The 18581-nt window shown below is 42.7% G+C and overlaps 2 pseudogenes; both read left to right on the forward strand.

Moving 5' to 3' along the window:
- Positions 1-14500: 14500 nt before the first annotated feature.
- Positions 14501-15884, forward strand: LOC146817868 (18S ribosomal RNA; annotated as a pseudogene).
- A 642-nt stretch (positions 15885-16526) lies between these two features.
- Positions 16527-16673, forward strand: LOC146817869 (5.8S ribosomal RNA; annotated as a pseudogene).
- Positions 16674-18581: the final 1908 nt, after the last annotated feature.

The raw sequence follows: 18581 nt of genomic DNA on the forward strand, positions 1-18581 counted from the left end.
TTTCTAGTGCAAAAAAGAATATGCACAATACCAGGCAGAGCTGTTCTGGACCAGCAGATTTAGGTAGTGCGAGTATCGCTGTGAAAGACCTATTTATTAATCTCCTGACATCTTCTTGCTTTGTTGCCTTTCTGTAGCAGGCTCTCGTGGCCTCTTGTGTCCTTGTTTGTTAATTTAATGTCCGCCAGTCAGCTCTTATGATCACACACATTTGTTTTTATTAGGTATATCATGAGTGCATTTAAGCCCGTTATGAGATTTAACAAATTTGATTTTGCTTTGGGATTGTGCTAAAAAAGTGGCGCAATCCCAATGCAGAATCAGGGCCTCAATTAATTTTAATTTTTTTTTTAATCCCTGCCACAAAGAAATTGGCAACAAGGAGAAGCATGTTAGTAGATCTTTTATGCTTAATTGGTTACAAAGTCTGCATTTTCTAATATTTTTATAGGGTTAAGGCATCTGCTGCAGAGGTGCCCAGTAACTATCAGGCAATAATAATTGGTGAGAAGAACCCTGGAGGTTAAAGTATTTCTTGGAGAAATTTCTGTTATGTGTAGTCCCAGATCTGACTCAAAGTAGCATAGAAGGTTAATGTGCCTGCAAAGCACATCATGTAATATGCAGATGACAGATTTGTTTTAATGTAGCTAGGTAAGGTTACTGCTTTGAACAGAGATCCGTTTGGTACTTGCAGTTCATAAATAGTAAGCCTTTTAATCTAGCACCGTTAGCTTTGTAGGATATGTGACTGCTACAACTTTTAACCCTCACTGACTCATGCAACACATCTTGTACACTGATTTACACGCTTGCATGATTTATTTTCAACCTGTATGTTATGTAAATCGCTCTGAAACCCTGCATTGGGATGAGTAGCGTTATAAAAGAAAGTAAAGTAGTGCTATTTAAATTGTGTTTAAATACTGGGACAGACCAACACATCTGAGATACTTACAGTTCATGCACTTACATAAAGGGGCCAAACAAAGTCAAAAGCATGCCTCTCTTAAGTACCTGTGAAGAGATAACCAGCTGTGTGCTTTTGTTTCCCTCCGTTGTATTTACTCTGGGGGCCCAGCAGGAGCTAAATTATATCTATGCCCGCAAGCGCTGCACTGCTCACAAAATGTACCTCGCCGGCGAGTTGCCACGCTATGACAGCTGGGACGTGATGTGACGCCCCCCTCCGTATGGTCATCAATGTACAGAATGGTCAGATAACAAGACAGTGAGGGTTACAAGGTCTAGGAGTCGCATGCCCTTCTTAGCTCACTGTATTTTATTGCAATTTAAACAGGGAAGACTACAAGCTAACATTTTAAAATGGATGTATTTATCCATTATTCTTTTTATTATGAATATCTTTCTTATTCTTATTCTTTCAAGCTTACTTAAGATGAAGCGAATAAAACCAAGTGGTGCAGCCTTTAGAAAAAAGAAAAAGGCCAGAGAGGAACAATTAAAAAAGCATGAAGGTGCACTACTGAAATATCTCAGTCGCGAAACAGAAACTCCTAGTACTACTGCTACTGTTACTGAAGCAATTTCCGAATCTGAATTCAAACCATCATCAAAGTCAAGTGATCCTTCAACTTCAACAAGTGATAAGGGGTGTAACCAACAAGAAATTCCAGCTATTGACTTAAAAGATGTTGGTCTTTGGCCAAGTAGGATTAAAGATGACACGCGTATCTTACTGGTAGGACAAGGGGCGTCTGTGGTTCAACATCTAGATTCTGATTTTGGTGAAGTCATTCGTGAGGGTGCTTTAATCAAAGGACGAACCAGAAAACTTACACGCGAGTGGTTTTTTCAAACTCTGCCAAATAATGAAAAAAATTTGAGATCGTGGTTGGTGTACTCTCCTTCCAAGAAAGCTCTTTACTGCTTTTGTTGCAGACTATTTGCAGACAGAAGTCATTCAAATTTTGATTCTACAGATGGGTTCAACACGTGGTGGAAACTCAATCCTAAAATTTGCAATCATGAATCTAGTGTGGCCCATGTTCGATGTTTCACACAATGGAAGGAGTTGGAAATTAGAATCCGATGTGGAGCAACAATTGACAAAAAGGCACAAGAACAAGTTGAAAACGAAGTAAAGAAGTGGAGGGAGATACTTTCAAGATTGTTGGATATCATTAGATTTCTAGCTAAACAAAATTTGGCTTTACGGGGTCACCGAGAAGGAATTCATTGCAAGACTGATGATGAACCTGAATCAACAGGAAATAGAGGAAATTTTCTAGAATTGGTTCATTTGTTGGCCAAATACGATCCAGTGCTACGTGAGCATACTGTAAGAATTAAGCTGGGAAAAAAGTATGCTAAATCCTATATGTCGCCTACTATCCAGAATGAGTTTATAGAACTTTTGAGAGAAAAAGTAAGAAGCAAAGTTATCGAGCAAGTGAAAGAAGCTAAGTATTTTTCTATGATATTCGACAGCACCCCTGATATTTCTCATAAGGATCAGACGAGCCAAGTTTTACGCTATGTTATGATCAATGGAAATAAAGTGATGGTTGTGGAATCATTTGTCGATTTCCTTGAAACAAAAGGTAAAACCGCTGAGAATATTTCAACTATGATTTTGCAGAATTTAGAAAGCAACGGAATTGATATTCAAAATTGTAGAGGACAAGCATATGATAATGCTGCTGTGATGGCTGGTCAACATACTGGCGTTCAAAGACGCATCAGGGAAATTAATGGAAAAACAGAATTTGTCGCATGTACAAATCACTCGCTGAATTTGGCTGGTTTACATGCAGCTTCTGTTGCTGTGAATTCTGTTACCTTTTTTGGAACTGTGGAGCGTTTGTTCGTGTTTTTTTCTTCCTCGACCCATCGCTGGGATATTCTGACTTCAGTCACTGGCCAAAGTGTCAAGCGTGTAATAGAGACTCGGTGGAGTGCACGGGGAGATGCTGTGAGTGTTGAAAAAAAAATTACTCAAAAATATTAAGTGCTGTAGAACGTTTAACTGGTGAAGAAGAAAATAGAGTTACCAGGTCAGATGCTGGTGTGCTGCTTGTTGCTTTACAATATTTTTCCTTCCTGTGCTTTCTTGGCCTGTGGGAATCCGTCCTTGTTGAAATTAACGACACTCAGGTCTACCTCCAAACCAAAGGATTGAATATACAACAATGTGACATAAAACCCAATGCTTTAAAAGCATTTCTAACTGAAAATAGGTGTGAATTAGTTAACAATTCAGTAGCTTACGCCAAAGAAATTTGTGATGATCTTGGGATAGTCATGGATCGTCGGTGTAGAAAGAAGAAACTAATGGCAGGTGAAGAATCACGAGATGCTGAATTGACATACGAAACTGAGTTGAGGAGAGAAATGTTTTCTTCACTGGACAGAGTGATCCAAGAAATCACCACAAGATTTCAACAACTTCATGTTCTTGCTGAAAAATATGCTTTCCTTACTCCATCGAATCTTTTGAATGATAAATACGAATGTCAACTAAATCATTATCATGATAACATTAATGAGGAAGAGTTCCTCGTTGAGAGAAAAAGACTTCAGAGTTTTATTTCTGTTGCTGCTACGCAACACGAAACAGAAACCTGGAAGGACAGTCCCCTTGAACTTTTGCAGTTTATTCTAAAATACAGTCTTGAGAAATCCGTTCCAAATATTGTAATACTACTGCGAATTTTCCTCACAATTGCTGTAATTGTTGCTGGTTGTGAGAGGAGTTTTTCTAAATTGAAATTGATTAAGAATTATCTAAGATCTACAATGAGTGCCTTACGTTTAAGAAATCTTGCCATACTGTCTATAGAACAGCAACTGAGTGATGAAGTAGACTTCGACGATGTCATTGATGATTTTGCCAATAGAAAAGCAAGAAAAATAACAATTTAGAATGTTGGATTTACGTTTTACTTGAAAAATAAACATAGTGTTTTCATTTACTTTCCTATACATCATTTTGAATTTTTGTTGTTTGTTTTTTTTTTTTTTTTTTAAACTCTGTTTATTTAACTTAGAGAAACCTTGGTCATGTGATACAGCTCTGCACCTTACATTTTCTTTCTGCACCAGTTTTAACACATGTCAGTACATAAGTTCCAACTAAGCGGGTAATGTTACAATATATGCAATGCACTTCTTAAACTGTACAGTGGTCTTCTGTTTTGTTGTATTTTTGGTGCGTATTAAGAGGGGCTGCTAATTAAAACAATATTTTTTTATATTATTACAAGACCTAATAATAAAGTCATATTAACCTTAGTGATGTTTTCAGTGAATTTACTATAATGAATTCATATCTGTCTTCCTCCCCCCCTCACCCTTCTTGTGCAGGGGGCCCTCCCGCCATGTTTGGGGTACAGATTCTGAGGTGGGCATACGGGACCCCAGGCCTCTCATTTGGGAAGAGGCCAGAGCGGTCTTTGGCACCGAACGACAGGTTATTGATAAAGATCTGATTGACTGTCCTAATCCTCCGCAGTTAACCGGTCGATGGACCCTCCACTCCCCTCCCTTCACACACCAGCAGGGGGCTGAAGGTAAACCCCACCCGGCAGTGTGCAAGCCTTGCCATTCCGTACTTGACACATTATTATGATTTTACTGTTCTTGTGGACTTTTAACACTGTTGGTTACCATGAAAGTAATGTGAAAACAAAATCGCAGAAAAATTTAATATTTCTTGTTTCTTCTGAATATTCAAGGAGTGCCGCAGCGCCGGAACAGTTTGTCCCGGGTCTTGGATAGAGTTGAACAAGTTCCCATGGCCCCCACAACTGTGTTTAAGGATTGTGATCATAATGTGTCGCCCCTCCCGGTATTTTAGCTTTGGGCCCCCAGGCAGGCTGTGCACCATGTGTATGCTCAGGCTGCTGTGAAGGAGAGATGCACTATTACAAGCTGGTTTTGGGTACCAAGAGCACATGTCTTTTCATTCCCAGGGAGTTGGTTGCTTCTGCTTGGAAGTAATGACAGGGAGCGACCCCTGGTTGTTGCCTTTGGGCCACTAGAGTGGGCTTTGTATCCGGTCTGTGTTGGCAAGGTGGAGCTGACTGACCCCTTTGTGCTGCGTTTAGTTTTAAGGGCACACAGTGAGTCATTCCCTGTGAATAATTAATTTGCTGTTTTTGAAAGATAAAGAATCACAGGCTTCAACACTGTTAAGTTAGTTTTGGGTCCACAGAGCACATCACGTTTGTGCAGGTCCCCACTGCTTTAATGGGGGGGGACCATGATGTATGGTCATTTAATGTCAGCTGTAGATGAAGGTTACATGAACAGTGTCATGTATGTGCATGTTTGCATTGTGCTGAGGGGATTACCAGATAATTGTTCACGCAGCTCTCTGATGGATGTCACATGCGGTTTTTCTGAGTCCCCAGATAGATCATGCAGTCTGTGTGTTCTCTTTTGTACTGCCAGTCACCGCTGTATTCAACTGTGTAGCCTTGGACCGTGTCATGTATGTGCATGTAAGTTGCATGATCAAGGTAACTATTAGCGGCGATACTTGGTGTCTCTCGGACCTCTTTGAAGTGCATGCCACTCCCCCTGAGGGATAGCCCCGGGCGCCACAAGCTCTAGCTACACCACTGCAGAGATAGAATTCTTTGCATGGTCCAATTCTGAGAAGATCTGAGCACCTGACACATGTCTCACAAAAGATAAAGCTTTTCCCAGATTATACCAGACAAGTGCAACAGCAACATTAGATATTCCAAGGAGTAAAAGAAAAGCTGTAAGCTATGCAATTGGAGTATAGACTTTTATAGCTGGCCAAATTAAACATTATCTTCCAAGGGAAGTCCTTCTTTTTTTTAACCCAGAAAGACATGAGCCTAGGGGGAGGAGGGAGAATGTCGTCCAGCCCCGATATAAAAAGAACATGCACGAAGCACGCTCTATAGGCTCTGCCAACCTGTTTAACATGATTTTTTCTCCCCCTCTCATTTATATCCTGATAGGTTTTTTTTGTCATTTTAATGGTTGTTATGATTTTCTTATGATCATCAATTACGAATTATTTTTTGTTTCCTCACATACAAATTGTATTCTATGTTTTTTGAATTTATGTTTTCTGTATTATTTGTTCTTTTGTGTATTGTGTTATAACGTTATCAATAAAAATCTTTTTTTTGTAAAACATGGAGAAAGCTTAACTCTGCCATTGAGGGAAGGCAGAATCCTGCTGGAGACGTACAGCAAGTAGGACTGTGGAACACAGCACATGAGCAGACGAGAGACTAGAGAATGGTGCCCCAGCCAATGAAGATGATGACCCAAACAGGAGGAACACAGAACATACTCAGCCTGGGAATGAATGAGGCAGTGGACTAGCAGCGACCTGAATGGCTGCTGAACTGATGACGAATGGGACCCATCACTACTGAAGGAGCCTGGACCCACCCGTTCAGTTCAATGTCTGAACTCCGATGGTTCTTTTTAGCAGCATGAATATGTAGAGGGAAGAAAAGATTATAAGTCAACTGAATTTCAGTGTAACACCAATGGCTACACAAGAACCCAAATAGATAACCAAATGACAGTTAGTCAGTTTATTACAAATTCAAAAATAGTTGGACATATACACATCTCAGCATGAGGGTATAAAAATACAAAGGAAGCCAATCCTTTTGAAGAGGTTCACTTGCTGGAGCATAAGAAGAACAAGAAGCGCAATTACGATTATAGATGAAATTAGACAACAGAAGATCAATTCTCCTTGCATCAGCACTTCTTCTAGATGCAGTATTTAAATCTAACTATCCCTATTCTAACACTAGAGTGGCACCCCTAAACTAAATCACAAGAGGGGGCAATGGTAAAGAAAGAAAAAAGTGTCAGTAGACAAAGCCTTCCTAAGAAGTCACTTCGCCATAAGATGGGTCAGAGGCATAAAGCCACAAGGAACAGAAAGAGCACATTGGTGGGTAGATGCACTCTGTCTGGAGTTTAAGCAGGAATGGGGATAACTGTCTCTCTCTCTACAACGCATCATATACATATGATAGTGTTCATCAAATGTCCCATAATGCTTTTTGTCTCACAAGCTGTACTCTGGGCTCAGCCATGAACTCTTCCATGACTTTGACTCCCTTCACGGCCTTCTCAATGCACACGCCCCTCGGTAGCTGCTCGTCATTGGTCTTCTCTCCATCTCCCATGTGAAAAAGCCTCCCTCCACCTTATCTCCTGCAACCAACCTAACTGTAACTCCTCCATTCTGCAACCTAGCCTAATGAAACAATACCCCTACTCTTCTCTAGTAAACGTCCACCTGCAATACAAACGTGAGATGGAAACATTCTGCAAACTTCAAGTCAAACATCACTGTCAGCAATAAATACTCTTCTCATGCAATACAAATCAGGGCCTTGGAATCTAGCTAAGTTACTAAATTCACTATTCAAGGTAGGCTAGCAAATACATCAACCAACTACATTAAGACACATTTTTGTATTCATCATTAATCTAGAAGAGCACTTATTGTCATCGATGCACCAATGAATCACATGTGTTAATGAAACCTAAAATGAGTTACATTGATTACCATAATAAGTGCACGCTCGAAACACTAACAATCGAAACTTACATTGGGTTATGTTAATTTTTACAGTAACATGTTAGTTGCTTCACATTTTCTTCTAATGTCTAATTCTTTCATAACATTGAATAATATGTGAGTGCATTTTACAACAATGACATTGCACTCCTAGCAAGTACCCCATGTAGGATACAAATCTTTCGCTCTATCACTACCAATCATCAACATTACATGCACCAAGACAAGAGGAAACCTTCATCCTCATTATATCATGGTTATTATTCTAGAAGTACATATGGTAATATAGTACCTAATTGGGCTTGGGAACAAATGAGGGGTGGAAACAAGAGTTGCCTTTCATGATTCAAGCACCAGTTTTGCATTTTGCAAACAGAATTTCAGCTGGGAAGAGTCACAGTAACTTCAGGGGGATTAGAAGTGTAGAGAGGGGAGAGTTTGGTTGGTTTTCACACCTAATCTGAGACCAATATATCCAGCAACAACTACTGATATGGTCACAGAAAGTCTGACTCTAATATTATAATGGATTGTCAATGGCCTAAATGACAGGATTAAAAAGGGGCTAAGATGCAATATGTTAGAAGACCCAATAAGAAAATATTAAATCAACAGGAAACACATTTGACAGGAAACAACTGTCAGCCTCTGAGCAGGTGTGACTACTCAAGAGCCTTTCATGCAGGACTAACATTTGGATCTAGAGAGATTCCATACTCCTTCATAAATCCTCTGCATGCAGGGTGCAAGGGAACAAAGCAGACTCATTAAATGGATACATTTCAGTTTTTGGTGAACTGGGTGGACAACCCAGGATGCTAATGCGCATATACATCCCTCTGCCTGCCACCAATAAGAGTCTGGATTAATTGGGTAGGCTGGTTGCGATACACCCCAGGGCTTCACAGTACTTACAGTTGACTTGAACTTCGAACACAATTATGGACAGGCAATGGGATACACACAGCAGAAGAACACAGAGCTCCATCCAATTCAGCCCATTTTCAAAATGGGAGACATCAATGGCCGTGGTACATGCATGGAGATTCTAAAACCCCAGTGTCCGTATATACTTAATGCCCAGGTGGCACAACAGGCATGTGTGCCCACTTTTTGCAACCCTAGAGTACTATCTAGTGGAGAAAAAACAGCAGACAATTGTGCATCCCCTTCTTTAATACTGATAGCGATGGAGCACATGTAGCGTCAGCAATATTATGAGAGAGCGATCCCTCATTCGCATGGTGGCATGGCCTCATACAAATGAGGCAATTACTTTGCCTCTGTGCCCACGCCATAATATGGAAGCAGGTGCTGAGGCAAACTGGCCCTTAGGGGGCACACTGAAAGAGTGCCACAAAAAGGAAGAGGATTCTCAGTGTGCCCAGTGAGGGCAGCACTCTCGAGGGGTTAAAGGGTGTCCCATACACCCCCGCCCCAGAAATTCCCCAGTAGGTGGGTGCATTCACTCACTGCACCCACCTGCAGGGAAACCTGTAACCTTTAGATGGGATGCCACCTGCACAGAGAAACACTGAGTGGCTTTGAAGCAGCAGCTTTGTATGCCATTGAATGCACTGACCTGGGGGCAGCGCGAGTACACAACTGCCGTGGGGGGCCAAGCATTCATTGTAATAGGGTGCATTATCCCTGTTTGCACCCAACGCACCTGCCTAAAGGTGCGCTTTGGTGTGCACAAGGACAGTGTCCCCTATGTGTAATGCTGGACAAGGTTTAGAAATGAAAGTTACTTCTCTGCAGCCCACCAAACATACTAATGATTAGATTATTTTCTGATCCTTGCATTAGATGCTTGAAGACTTCCAGGTACATGCATTTGTGCTAGGGGCCTGTTGAATAAGGTCCCAGTCGAGTTTTGGTTGGTAGGAACAGTGATTGGGTCCGGTATACATGGAGGCTGAAAGCATTGTCACTAGTAGACCAGAACCTGACCTGACACTTGATAGGAGAAACAATAGCAATAGCATTTTAAGATAAATGAGAGTACAGTAGCCTCTTACAATCAGTGGCATAGCTAGTTTGCCAATGGCCCTTGTGCAAGCAAAGTAACTGTGCTTCAACACTAGGATGACATCTTAGGCTGTCATCTGTCCCCAACACTCCTCAACCTCCTTTCGACAGATTCTGCATCTGACATATCAAATCTTACTATCACACTCATACACACACTATTGTATTTTCACTCATTGCACTGCATTCGGCAACTCAAAGCAATAACCCTAAAAGCATACCAAAGCCCCTATAAAGTTTATGCACACAAAGACATATGCAGGCACCCCTCACTCACACTGCTGCCCTCACATAGACACGTCCCTCATTTTTTTTACATAATTTATTTTATTGATTTACCATACATCCAATAAGGGGGATCCGGTTACATACCCCGGATAGATAGTAAAGTCACAGTGTAAATTAGGTTATTTAAGGCGCAGTTGCGGCATCAAATGATGTCCACGTCAACATTTCAGACATTGCATACAGTCATCACGATAAGTAGTTGCCACCATTGGAAAATTACCAACCCCAACTAACCCCCCACCCTTCTTCCCACCCCACCCTCCCAGGTGTGTCATTTAAGTGCAGGCTACAAGTAAAACAGGTATCTCAGTGGGGCTGTTTATTTGAATAGGAGGCTGCTGCAACCGAGTGTTAACTGGCTTGCTTGCCAAGCCCCGCTACCAAACGTGAGGCTACAGTTCGAGGTGCTCTTAGAGCTGCTTGTGCGTTAGACCATAGCTGCCACAGGCTCACCTACAGATGCATCATCCCCATCTGCTTCGGGAGATTTGAGTGCCACAACAAGCGCTTCCCAAGCTCTCGCCCGCTCCAGTGCATTTTCACTCTCAATTCGCCGCGCTATTTGTAACCTAATCACTCCCTCACACTCTACTTTAGGAATTCCGCTTTCCACTTTGCTTTGCTAGGACCCTGTTTTGGCTTCCACAGGGTGGTGATGTCCCTTTTGCCCAGGAGCAGACCCAGATCTATGCATTTGCTAGTAATTTTGTTCTTTTACGAGGTGGGGAACCAGTGTAAAATACAGTGGGTCATGGTTGGGTCCAACTCTCTATCAGTGAAGTCTGCCAATATTGTCGTTACCTCCTCCCAATAACAATTTAGGAACGAGCAAGCCCCGAACATGCGTTTAAAAAAATCTGCACTTTCTGCATTACATCTTGGGCAGGCCACTGACTGGGCACGTCCCTCATGCTGCAATTATACATGCATAGGCCTCACTCTGCACTCACACAGGCCAAACTTTCAATGTAAAGACAACTTACCTTGTACTCACTAAAGACAATGGTAATCCTGCATTCACACAGCACATCCCTCACAATGCACTCACAAAACGTGGTGGCTATCTTACTCTCACACAAGCACACAGCTTACATACAGGTACATCACTCAAATAGGGAGGAGCAGAGTTTGGACAGATGGTAGCATAAGAGACACAGTCGGGTGCGCCCCATTTGCCGACCGCAGTTGGAGGGCAGGACAGATCCAGACACCAATAAAACAGGAAGACTGAGAATGGAGCGCGCTTCGCGTTCCTTCTCCGTTGCCGCTGAGCCTTCCCGCTCTCCCATTTGTGCCTTACCTGTTTTTGCCTGAAGCCGCCGGAGACTTTGACGTCTCTAACGCGTTCCGTCATCAACTGGAAGAGTCTTCTCTTCCAGGTCCTTTGTTTCCTCTTCTGGGTTGCTCTCTGCTGCTGCGGCTCCCGGGCAGCTGGCGTTCCCTCACTGGTAGCCTCCTCTGCTGCTGCAGCTCCCGGGCAGCTGGTGTTCCATTTTTTCTTTCCTGGCAAGCTGCGAAGAAAGAAAGAAAAAGAGATATTATTTAAAGCATCCTAGTCTCCCTTTGTACACAGTAGGATTGTGATATTTTTTGCCATTGACATATACTTATCTGATTGTTTGGGAATCCACGCAGAGTGTTTTATGTTTCTTCTTTGGATGTTCCTGCAATTTTCCCATGGCTGGAATTACAGAGAGAACAGTATAGGTTAGTCATATGGATTAGCCTATTTACTAATCTGACCCAGCACACTTTTTGTGATGTTTTTTCTTTCTTAAACTATCCTGTCTAGGGAAATATATTTTTGGGTTTCTCCCTAGAGTTTTAGGATATACATATATATGTTTTGTGGGTCTTGTGGATATTACGGCGGCATTCATTAAGGTGGGTATTATACACTCTTTTGATGGCTATGTATCTTGTTCCATCGCCTTAATGTTAATGCATAGTACTTTCTACTTTTATAGACACAAACGATATCAATTGGTTATCTAAATATTTGTACCTTTGGTTATAGTAGAAGAGGGGTGTTCATCAGCTACATTATTACTGCACATATGTTCATTTATTGTTAACTGTTATCCCTATATCTATAGGAAGAATACTCATTGTATTATTATTTCACTTAGGGAGACCATGCAATCAACCTCCTAAGGACTCTATCTCAGATGTGCCAATCATAATCTACTCCATCTCCTTTCCCTTGTTTTGTAATACCCTCTTCTCCATATTCACCTCAGAGGCTTTGACCCTGTTGGCCTAATCTGGTGGGTGAGGGAAGTTGGGATCCAGCATCGGTTCTTCCACCTCACTAATGCGGATACACCCGGTGAGTCCGACAGACACATGTTGATTATCTGGTGAATCGGTCTACCGTTGTAACTGAAAGCTCTTGAATTAGCTACACTGAAGCCTGAGGGCCCGATTCACAGAACTAACTTAAGTCAAAATCCTAAACTTACTACTTTTAGTATTCACAGAAGTTAGGATTTTGTCTTAAGTTTGTCTTAAGACAACCTTAAGACAAACTTAAGACAGTCTTAAGACAGACTTAAGACAGTCTTAAGACAGTCTTAAGACAGTCTTAAGACAGACTTAAGACAAACTTAAGACAGACTTAAGACAGACTTAAGTTAGGATTTTGTCTTAAGTTTGTCTTAAGTCTGTCTTAAGTCTGTCTTAAGTTTGTCTTAAGTCTGTCTTAAGACTGCCCTAAGTCTGTCTTAAGACTGTCTTAAGTCTGTCTTAAGTATGTCTTAAGACAAACTTAAGACAAAATCCTAACTTCTGTGAATACCAAAAGTAGTAAGTTTAGGATTTTGTCTTAAGTTAGTTCTGTGAATCGGCCCCTGAATGTCCACCAAGGTTATCTAATTTTCCATCAGTCACACTTGGATAAGAACTGCAGACTATGTGAGCCTGAACTTTGTGGACTTTTGTGGGGAAGAGTCTTGGTATAAAAACAATCCCAATTCCCTTCTAAAAAACAAGGAGGTTGTTTTCCTTGTGATGTAAGCATCTGCCTAAATAAAAAGGTAGAATTAAAGGAAAAAGAGAGATAACGACCAAATGTGGGGGCAAGTGCTTCAATAAAAAAAGTGAAACTTCACACTGGTCTGTCATCTTGGAACAGTTCAAAATGATAGAGTAAGCAGACATTGTTTTGAAGCTTGCAGAAGTGATGCTTGTTACTCTGCCTGGTTCTCTGCATAGGAAAGTTGTGGTCCAATGGCAGTGGAGATGCTGGTACTCTAATTACTCGATTAGCATTAGTCTGTATTTGCAGGTGAGCTGCTGGAGGATTAACTAAATTAGATATCTCGTGAGGTCCAGAGTAACACAGAGTAAGCAGGCAAAATACAGATATCCAGACTACATGACATCCTAAAGTCCAGTGGTTGTCTGCCAGGCAGTGCCAAACATTGGCAACAAAGCCAATGACTGAAGAGGGATGATCAACTGTCCAATTGTATGCATTTTGTTCTGAAGGGTTAAACCTAAATGTGATTGACACTCTGTCAGTTGAATAACTGAGGTCAGCATACCTAAAGGCAGTTTTCTCTAAGCAAGATTATGTATTATGTTTGAGAAAGCATGAGGATTGAGAGACCATTAAACCAGTCTTTTGGTTAGACTTGAAACACACAGAAATAGATAAATCACAGGAAGAAGGAGTGCAGGGAGTCCTTGGTTTACATGCAAATGACATAAAGCACTGAATAAATTAATGTGCCCTTCTGTAACATAACTGATGCTCATGTAAAGCTCTCTAATACCTCCGGGTCAAGTTCGCGCTATATAAAATCTACAACAACAAAAAAAAGCACTGGTAAAGTGCATCCCAGTCTTCTCCTAAAGACATGTTACAAAGGTGGTACTGCAGAACCAGTGCAAGTTTCCTTTAAAGACATGGAACATGTGTGGTACTGTAGTGCCAGACAGTGCAAGCTTCCTTCAAAGTCGTGGGACAAGTATGCTACTGCAGGCCCAGTGCAAGCTGCCCTCACAGACAAGAAAAAACTGTGGTAATCCTAGATTCAGGAAGGTCAGAGCCGGGGGCAGATCCTTCGAAGTGACTGCCGCCAGACTGTGGAATACTCTCCCTATCGAGATTAGACACACCGGCGAACTCCTCCCGTTCAGAAGGAAGATTAAAACCTGGCTTTTCCCTTGCTAGCCCGCTTTCACTATAGTCTCTTTTTCTTTCAGCGCCAGGATGCCTGCAATGGTGACAGCCGCGCTTTACAAATGTCTAAATAATAATAATAATCAAGGCCAGTGCAAACCTGCTTCAAAGATATGGAACACATGTGGTACTGTATAGACAGCAAGTGCAAGCTTCCTCCAAAGGCATGAAACAGGCCTATCTGTGTATGTGTGGAGTTCTCCTTCTCGACTACAGAGTCTCCACAGTCGTAAAGTTACTATTAAATAGCAGTTTTGAGAATACTGAAAAAGAGTAAACTTACACACACGTGTATGTTTACCTTTGTGTATTAGGGCCAATGTGTGTCAGTGAATATTTGTCATTTGCACATCACCAAGTAAAGTGTCTTGAACTGTATTTGGCCCTATTAACATCTTTTATCCATCACACTTTGGACTTAGAAAAAAGCATTTCATTTGTACTTTCCTGCTTATTTCAAAATATTTACACAGTTAATGTGTAGGTATTTGAAGTTTGTTGGGTGTAAGAAGAAAGCCTTTTATTTCACACCAGCAAGATTTCCCTGAGGAACACTTTACAAAATCCACACACTTTACAGTAAGAGAAAGAAAAGTAAACACCAGTCTCCGTGTTAAGTCAGCAGTTTGTCAGAGGTCTATACTGACATTTGACTTCTGTCTTTTAACACACAGTAAATGTCACAAGATAAAAGCTAAATCTAAAGTCATCTTTATTGCTCCTTCAGCTTCTGCACTTTAGCATTGTTATTTAGGTGTCCTCTTGGGGCTCAAGAGGTTGTTGTAGTTGGGTCCTCTCTAACCTCCTGGCCCTAGTGCATTGCACCAATAGCACCACTCGTAGCTACGCTCTTTATTACAAAACATTTTTGGGGGTATACAAATTGGCATTCAGGGAAAAGCACTGCCCTTTTTCATTAAGGTGAAATTCTTGGACCGGCGCAAGACGAACCAAAGCGAAAGCATTTGCCAAGAATGTTTTCATTATTCAAGAACGGAAGTTGGAGGTTCGAAGACGATCAGATAATGTCGTAGTTCCGACCATAAACTATGCCGATCCAACGGTGTTATTCCCATGACCCACCGAGCAGCTTCCGGCAAACCAAAATCTTTGAGTTCCGGGGGGAGTATGGTTCAAAACTGAAAATTATCGGAATTGATGGAAGGGCACCACCAGGAGTGGGGTATGAGTCTGAATTTGACTCAACAAGGGAAACCTCACCTGGCCTGGACATGGAAAGGATTGACAGATTTATAGCTCTTTCACGATTCTGTGGGTGGTGGTACATGGCCGTTCTTAATTGGTGGAGCAATTTGTCTCTTTAATTCCAATAATGAATGAGACTCCTCCATGCTAACTAGTTACGCGACACCAGCGGTCGGCATCCAAATTCTTAGAGGGACAAGTGGCGTTCAGCCACAAAAGATCGAGCAATAACAGGTCTGTGATGCTCTTAGATGTCTGGGCCTGCACGCACGCTACACTGAATTGATCAGTGTGTATCTTATCTACCCTTCACCGACAGGTGCGGTTAACCCGCTGAACCCCTTTCGTGATAGGGATTTGGGATTGCAATTATTTCCCTTGAACAAGGATTTCCCTCTAGGTGTGGGTCATAAGATCGTGTTGATTAAGTCCCAGCCCTTTGTACACACCGACCGTTGCTACTACTGATTGGATAGTTTAGTGAGGTCCTTGGGTTGGACTCCCCGGGGTCAGCAACAACCCAGGCGGGGGCGCCAAGAAAACAAGCAAACTTGATTATCTAGGGGATGTAAAAGTCATAACAAGGTTTCCGTAGGTGAACCTGCGGAAGGATCATTAATGGCGCAACGAATTTCGCTGCGCGCGCTGCATCGCATTTGGCGATGCAGCGCGCGCAACAAAATTTGTTTTATTAATTTTTTTCGTACCTTACCTGAAATCGGCCATTTGCCGCATTGTGCAACCCCCACCCTGCCCCTCCTCTGCGCCACGTCACCGGCCCAGTAAAATGCCCTACACGGGCCGTCACTGCTTCTCAGTGGGAGGCATGTAGGATGAGGAGCTGCCCTGTTCTTCCATTACTGTGACTTTGACCTAGGCAAGGAGGGTGGGCTACCCACCAGCCTGCTGGCATGGCTTGGGGCTACCACCTGAGCCGCAGGGGTCGAGCCCGGTGGTGGATGGCTGACATGCAGGTGGGGCGCCCCTCCCTCATTGCCAGGTACCTGGTTCCTGATCCCGTGCGGCCGGGCTGAGAGTTTGAAGACTTGCACCGTCCCTCCCAGTCCTCTGGGAGGGACCGGTGGCAGTGGGGCTGCCTGCTCCAGTCGCTCCAGGCGTTCCCCTCACCCGTGCCTGTGATGCCTTGAATGGGATGCTGGAATGTCTTGCAGCGTGGGTGGTGGAAGGACGGACGGCATCGCCTTCCTTTCGCCTCTCCTATGACCACAGGTGGGCAAATGCTTTTGAAAGTTTGCCTGTGATTCTTGGTGGCAGATCGCTCAGCTCGTGCGTCGAAGAAGAACGCAGCTAGCTGCGAAAATTTGTGTGAATTACAAGACTCATTGATCATTGACACTTCGAATGCACTCCCGGGTTCCTCCTGGGGCTACGCCTGTCTGAGGGTCGCTCGATAGGCAATCTCCTTGTGGCTTCCCCGGGGATGCGACTGGGGCTGTCGCTGGGTAGCTCTGCTTCCCTCAGTCCTCCCACAAGGTCAGACCCCTCTTATAATCCATGGCAGGATCCATCACCCGGTCCTGTCATGGAGGTGTGCCACCAGCGTGCCTAGCCTTGCCTCCTGCCTCGGCAGGTGGTTGGCTGGCCGCTGGTCTACCTGGGGCACCTAGCTGAATGCCGCGTGTAGCTGTCTGTGGTCCAGAAAACACCCTTTTGTTATTTGGTTAAATTATTTCAGTAGTTATCTAGGGACGCGGATCCTCTGGGGATCCAACAGTCCTGTGCTAATATCTGAATGGCTGCCAGCACTTCAGCCAGGAAGTGTTGGCAGCCATCTTGGGACTTGGCCTCAGTCAAGTACCAAAAAAACGTAATATCAAAGAAAAGGGGCAGGTTAGGAATGTCCTGACCCCCGAGCCCTGGTGCTTGGGTCCCCTAGGGACCCCGCCAGTAAAAAAAGCATTTTTTTAAATGTTGCTGCGATTTCACAATGGATTTGTGAATTAGTGGTAACATTGGAATAATAAAAACAAAGTACAGTCTCCCATGTTTGATTGTAGTTGAGCCCCCGGGTGGCGAAGTCCCGGTGGCATGCATATTCACAGTGCCCCAGGGACCACCACCTCCCCAGGACTTTAATTATATGTAGGAAGGGGCCACATGGGTACCCCTCCTTTGCCTCAAAGAGCTCTTGGGACCACCACCTCCCCAGGGCCATATATATATACAAAAAAATCCCTTTTTTGTTTACAGTGCATGTAGCTTTTGAATCAGAAGCCACTCGTGAGTGAGGCAAAAAGTGGTCATCAAATCCTGCACCTAAAATGGCAACTGCCAAGCTTGCAATTCACCTTCAACTTGTAAGTCATGTTCTGAAAAGGGCACTTTTTTTCAAGTGTGCTATGGATTTTCCATGTGTCTGCGTACCCTTGACAACTGCCCTGGAATAAACCGCCATTCGGGGCTGTGAAAAACATATTTCACCATGTAAAATGTGCGAGCCAGAGCTGGCTCAAGAGTTTCAATATGGGTAAAAAAATTCAGCTCTCATACAGCACAAAACATGAAAAATAATCACTTTCTGAGTAAGGTTTACCTTTCATGCAAAGCTTAGTATAAATCAGTCCAGCATTTTCGGCTATAGATGAAACCAAGCATTCCTTTGAGATCTAAAATAGGAAATCATTAATTATTTCACTCCCCGTCCTTAACTTTTCTTCCAGTAAACAGATCTTCACAAAACTTACCATGCAGGGACAGATTGATTTCACCAATTGCCAAGTTACGCACATCTGTCTACAGGGTCAACAGTTATAGGAAAATGAAAAATGCCTTTTCAATGGAAAGTATGGCTCAAACATAACCACATAGTAAGACTTGAACTCCTTACCCAAGTCTATCCAGAGAGTCAAAGATGCTTAATTGGCCTTCACATTGAGTTATGTTCGGAGTCCCTTTGGTGTTGATTGCTTTGTACTCTGGTCTTTCATTTACAGATTCTATTGACCTCTATGTTTTAGGAAAACAGCCTGGCAGCACCAATGACATGAGCATGTTTATATATTTATATATTAATGGTGCTATATCCAACCTTCTTTATTTTGATTCCTTTCCATGTTGCAATCTCAAGCAAAGGAAAATGATATCCTGTTCCTATTGCTGAAAGACTCCTGTATTTTTATTTTTTTCTGACAATAGGATTTGCCGTTAATGCTGATAAAGCAGCATTAGCTCCAACTTCAAAATGGCCATTAATCAGTCCAAGTGCTATCTCTACACTGGGACCCACATCCAGTGGCACAGTGAGTCTGGGACCCACGTACAAGGCACAAGGCTGATTTGCATATAGCTGGGTCC

The sequence above is a fragment of the Triturus cristatus genome, chromosome 6, assembly GCF_964204655.1.
Source record: "Triturus cristatus chromosome 6, aTriCri1.1, whole genome shotgun sequence".
In the NCBI taxonomy this organism is placed as follows: Eukaryota; Metazoa; Chordata; class Amphibia; order Caudata; family Salamandridae; genus Triturus; species Triturus cristatus.